A 6,699-nucleotide genomic window follows, 5' to 3' on the forward strand; every position below is an offset into this window, starting at 1 on the left:
TCTTAAGTTTCCTTTTGAAAGCCTTAATGACTTCAATCATTCGGATGTCTCGCGGGAGCTTATTATATAGTCTCGGGGCTGCATATTTAAAGGCTCTGGAGCCTACAATAGACATATATCTAGGTTCCAATAGTTTGAAACCTTCTGTAACTATTCGCATGTCGACACGATTTGTTGGCTGCGCAATATGTAGCAATTCTCATAAGTATTTTGGACAACCGGTTCTGATAACTTGGAGGGTTATTGTACATATTTTAAAACCAATTCTCGCTTTAATCGGTAGCCAGTGTAAATCAATTAGTTTAGGAGTGATCCTTTTTCTAGGTGGGACACATTTTATCAGTCTTGCTCTATTTCTATTATGCTTTGCAATTTCTTAAGTTGTACTTTTGGTAAATTGTAATAGATGGAGTTGCTGTAGTCAGTCCAGGTAATTGTGAAGAATTTTTCTTCACTCTTCTTCTTCCTTTAGTATTTAGGCTCTCTACTAATACTGTAACTACCCCTTAAACGTCTCTCCTACATTAAATTTTCTTTACCGAAACATCGGGAGAACTAATTTAAATCAACTAAACTTGTTGACAGTAGCGTACGCCATGCTCATGACGTCACAGCGTAGATACGCACAGTAAAGGCCTTCCCCCTGCGTATGTTGGCTCTTTCCTTAAACTACATGTCCCGAGATAAAATATTAAACTGGTTTTGAATATAATTTTAATACTGCTGACTTGAAAACCGCTTTTATTTCTCAATACCAATTAAGGTTTGTTAATTTTAAGATGTTCGCCCATTGCACCAGCTCATTGCTAATTTACTATTCAAACTCTTAATTTTTAGCAAACCAGAAGAGGTAAGATTATTGTATATGTAGACTCCCTTAGAAAGCAAGATTTCACTAAGTATTTTGTGCAAAATCCTGCCTCCTCCTCACTTCTTACAACAATATACTGTATTGCCCTGTCCTAAAGTCCCGATATGGCACCTCCACTGGGTTACCCTGCGCATCATGACCCTCACCTGTCTTGAAAGGTGAAGGCAGATGAGCCCTCTCGACCCTATCGTCGCCCTATTCGTACTCAAGCAGTGTTGAGGACCAACTGACCGACCTGGTCAGTGAATCTGCACCTCTGGCTCACCACCCCTCCCAAAACTCGACTCACACAAGGACCTGTGGCTGGAGATAGGAAAGGTACGAGCCTGGGAGACTATCTACCACAAGTGAGGATTCTAGGGGTGGTCTAGTCGAGGGTGCAAACTGCAACTATTCGGTCAACAGCCATTTGAGGACAAGGACGGTATTCCAAGGAGTGCAGGTACCAATATGTGGCCACTTATTCCCCCATCTTTAGCTTAGACTAATTTTAACTTGATTAGGTTTAACTGGCTTTTACATATTTCGGGCTGTGTGCGATGGGATTGTGTGTTCCGTTTTGCATATCATTCTTGCTTTCGAGACTAGCACAGTCTCTGGGTCACATGGACCACGTGCCCGACCCAAGTTTAATTATTGACCATTGCAGAAGACCACGTGTGTGGTGAAATACTTGGGAATTTACAACCACCTATGATTACTTTCTTTAAACTGTAAACCCTCGTGCACCAACTTCGCACGAGGCCAAGTTACATAACTGAGAAACACACTTACTTAGGATACATCTGCCGTTTACTTTACCTTTGATTCAAAACTATATTTCTTGCACTACTTCTTTTGTGGGTGATGCCACACGGGTTCACAGACTCAATTAAAAAGTTTGACAGATATTTAATATTTAAAGTACACAAACAAAAATCATCAGAGTTACGTTAAAGAGCGAACATTAACATTACCACAAATGAACAAAATTTACGTTACTTGATAAAAAATTAAACAAATATCAAACGGGGTTACAGAGTATTCTTATAAGAACATTACTGCAATAATGCTATGGTTCACGAGGTGATGATGGTGGTCGGATTCAGGAGAATATCTTCTAATTACTTGCCTTTTGGAGTCCGCTGGTAGAAACACGCCCGCGTCACATTTCCACCCTGGAAGAGAACTCGGGAGGAGTACAATGTTGTCACATTTACAAATTTGCAAGGGTTACGTAACAAACATCAAGTGATTTAATTGTAACCCAACCTACAAAAAAGGGGGGTTCGTCCCGAAGGCAAGTTTAAATTACTGGCATGTGCCCTTACAATAATCAAACAATATATATATATATATATATATATAATCTCCACAAGAAGGTTTGACAACAATGGGATGATACGTCATCTTATCTGATCTAGATGGATAAAATTTGCAAGAAAGGCAGCTTATTACTTTAAATATTATCATACTAATTCATACAAACTCATTGATATAGTTAATATAATAAAACTACTTCCGTGGAGGAAAATAATCACATTTAAACATATATTCATAGAAACTGAGAAATACATTAGAAATCAAATACTCGTAAAACTAAGAATACTTTTATTCAAGGGGAATAATTGTCAATTTTTGACAACGTGCCTAAGCAACCATTTTGTATTATGTTGAACATCAAATTTTGTTTTGATACCTCTAATTTTTGCTCAGATGTCCATTTCTTTTAATGCAAATTTATGTAATAAATTAAGATTAGGTTAATTAAACCTCGTCGTATTTCTACTCCTCTATTTTTTATTGTGTCTAATATGATTATTTAATCTCGGGACAGTATACCTGATATTTTGAAAGGAGTAAGCCCAAGTAAGTCTTAAGTGTGTTAGCGAGTGACTTAGTATTGAATCTATCTGCTCCGAAGGTTAAGATTCATATCTTTAACTTTTTGCTTAACTTTACATCACTGCTCCAATTTTTTGCCATTGTCTCTAATTACTTAATGTAAGATTCCTGTCCAGCATCTCACCAGGATCCCCGGGACGGAGCCGGAACAGAGCCTAAGAGTGTAAATGACCTTAGACCTGACAAAGCTAAAGTAGACCATTAAATTACTTTTATTTCACGTGTGGAGTTCTCCGGCCTCTGGACAGAGTACAATTTCATTTTTTGCATTTAAGGGTGATGGTTAGTGAACTACGTCAGTAAAGTTATTAGCAGGGTGTTTGTGCCTGAGTGTTAGTGTTCCTTATCCTCCCCTGTTGATCTTTTAGGAACTGACGTAGGGAGACTTTCCTGGAGCAACAAGTTCCCACTCAACAATTCAAATAAAAAAATTCTCCACAGTAATATCACAGTTCATCACAAGTTTATTTACAGAATTTTCGCCCAGGCACATTTTTATAAAAGCAATATTTCTAACATGATAACCAGCAGTTTTTGCTACAGTGATTATTTGGGCATTGAGAGACAAGTTACAGTCAAGAAATATACACAGGTCACGAACTATACTTGATATCGGGGCGGGCAGAGTCGTTATTCATGTTTATTTGAATATCACGTAAGTTTCTTATGCTGTTTTTCTTTCCCGCCACGATAAACTCAGTTTTCTTCTCATTTAATTTTATTTGTTTGATTGTTATCCATTCTCTAATACTATCAAGGATTATGTTTAGAGTTTCAGCAGTGTCGTCCATATCATTTATGGAGGAGTAAAATTGCCTATCATCAGCAAATAGTTTGAACTTCACACAATACCTTTGTAGTCTTTTCGATAGACCATTATTTTAGATGCAGAATAAGATTGGGTCAAGTACAATCCCCTGAGGTACTCCTCTGTTTGAAGGTTATGTGATAAATAAAAGTTTCCAATTTTCACACAGTAATTTCTGCCAATCAAGTAGTGTAGTCTTTCGGGTATTCGAAATCTTGATCTTCAACACCTATGGACCGTGGATCATGTTCATGCAGAACTGTATGAAAAGCAGCACTAAGATCAAGTAATATTAAAATACCACGTGTATTTGCATCCATCATTTCTAGAATATCACTTATTGAATATTGATATGAAAGTTGATTTGATATTGTGATAATTAAACCATTGGCCTACATCTAGGCTTTATTGATCTAATTTCCTTAACCAGGTGGAATCTGTTATAACAAATTAGATATAAATATGATTGTATAATAATAATGACCCATAATCAATGATATCAATAACAATCAGTCATAAAGCTAAGCCTAATTCATTAATAGTTAATATACACATAATAGTAATATGTATAACAGTATGGGAGTTTAATAGTTTACAGTGTAATTGATAATAGTTATTGCCTGTTGAAGAACAGTTATTAGCAGTATCTGAATGCAATAAAAAGCACTGTTACCAACTGATATGGTATTAGCATGGTTACTTGTATGTAATTTAGCAGCTACTTTCGTGACATTCTCCGCCTTCTAGAATATAATACTTATTCCATATTCAATAAATCCATTATTTGCACGATATTAATCTAACATATAAAACTCAAATCACAGTACGCATAAAACACAATTCACAAATTAAGCCTAGGTAGTTGGTTGGCCAGGGCACCAGCCACCCGTTGAGATACTACCGCTAGAGAGTTATGTGGTCCTTTGACTGGCCAGACAGTACTGCATTGGATCCTTCTCTCTAGTTACGGTTCACTTTTCCTTTGCCTACACATACACCGAATAGTCTGGCCTATTCTTTACAGATTCTCCTCTGTTCTCATTCATCTGACAACACTGAGATTACCAAATAATTCATCTTCACCCAAGGGGTTAACTACTGCACTGTAATTGCCTAGTAGCTACACTCCTCTTGGTAAGGGTAGAAGAGACTCTTTAGCTATGGGGAGCAGCTCTTCTAGGAGAAGGATACTCCAAAATCAAACTATTGTTCTCTAGTCTTGGGTAGTGCCATAGCCTCTGTACCATGATCTTCCACTGTTTTGGGTTAGAGTTCTCTTGCTTGAGGGTACACTCGGGCACAATATTCTATCTCGTTTCTCTTTCTCTTGTTTTGTTAAAGTTTTCATAGTTTATATAGGAAATATTTATTTAAATGTCATTGTTCTTAAAATATATTATTTTTCCTGGTTTCTTTTCCTCACTGGGCTATTTTCCCTGTTGGGGCCGCTGGGCTTATAGCATCTTGCTTTTCCAACTAGGGTTGTAGCTTAGCAGGTAATAATAATGATAATAATAATAATAATAATAATAATAATAATAGGAAGTGGCTGTTCAACCGATAAAGGAGACTCAGCTGAAAATAAATGCTTGACTGAGGCAGTAGTCTCCCTTCTATTTGGGTACTTAACATATGCATAATTCGGATTAGCCTGCAAGAGCTCTACTTCATCTACTAACAGATCATTTTTAGAATTGCGAACATGCCGTTTAAAGAGTACTGGTCCTGGTTCACAATTGTATAGAAGCTCCAGCAGAAGAGCGGCGGGCATAGTTTGGTAATCTCTCATGTGGGGTAGCATTCATCGCTGTTGACAAGAGAGAGCGAATTGAATGTAGGGAATCGGGCAACACTGATTGCATACACTCCACAGGCAGACCCCTTGATTTCAAAGTAATGGCAATTGCCAGCCAAACTATGTCATTGAATCTTTCAACCTGTCCATTACCTTTAGGATAATAAGAAGGGATTCTACTAGATGCTATACCCTTACTATTAAGAAAATCTTGCAGTTCCTTGCTGATGAAGGATACACCTCTGTCAGAGTGCACATAAGCTGGCATGCCAAATGTAGAAAAGTCCTCCCTGCTTCCCACTCAAAGACTTGTATGCCTAGGTATAGTCTTAGAAACCAATCTCCACAAAGCCTTCCCATCAGACGGAAGGATAATGAGGCTGAGATAGGTCGTAAGACCCTTTCTCATACAGGAACTCCCAGTCCAGAAGTGACTATGTCTCCTCAGACACCTATCATCCTTGGCCCGTCTAGTTCCCAATGGCCGTCTCAGGATTTGATCCCGCCAGTGGTGGTTCAAGTCCAGGTGGAATCAGGCCTTCGGTCCCATGGACATTCTGATACCCATGACCAGCGGAACGGACGGACCTTGAGTGGTGGGTGGCATATGAAAATCTGCAGAGGGGCGTAGAACTTCTTTTCCTTCCCCTGGACTTGAACTTGATGATGTTCTCAGACGCCTCAGGAGAATGGTAGGGGACGAGGTGCTGCACTACACGACATCAGGCCTTTGATCAGAGTCAGAAAAATACCTCCACATAAATTTCTTAGAGATGAAGGCCGTCTTTCTGGCCCCCAACAGTTCCATCAGTTCCTAGAGGGCCACTCAGTGGTGGTGATGAGCGACAACACCACGGTAGTAGCTTACATCAACAAGCAAAGAGGTACTTTTTCGCAGTCCATATCCCATCTAGCAGTAGAGTTACTGAGATGGGCTGAGATTCATTCGATACCACTATCAGCACTCTTCATTCCAGGCAAAAGGAATGTGCTTGCCGACAATCTGAGCAAAGCATCTCAGATAGTGAGTACTGAAAGGTCTTTGCACCATCTAGTAGCCAACAAAGTCCTGACTTTAGGGAGTTATCCGACTGTGGATCTCTTTGCAACGGCCCTAAACTTCAGGCTCCCGCTGTACTGCTCCCCAGTCTCATACCCCAAGGCGCTCTAGCAAAATATCGTCCAAATATGGAGGGACAACATCGACGTTTACGTCTTTCCCCGTTCTGTCCGATGAGGAGGGTACTCAACAAGGCCAGAACAATGGTCAATCTCTCAATGACACTGATAGCTCCACTATTACATCATGTGGAATGGTTCCCAGACCTTCTGCAGCTCCTG

The sequence above is a fragment of the Palaemon carinicauda genome, chromosome 6 (assembly GCF_036898095.1).
Source record: "Palaemon carinicauda isolate YSFRI2023 chromosome 6, ASM3689809v2, whole genome shotgun sequence".
Taxonomy (NCBI): Eukaryota; Metazoa; Arthropoda; class Malacostraca; order Decapoda; family Palaemonidae; genus Palaemon; species Palaemon carinicauda.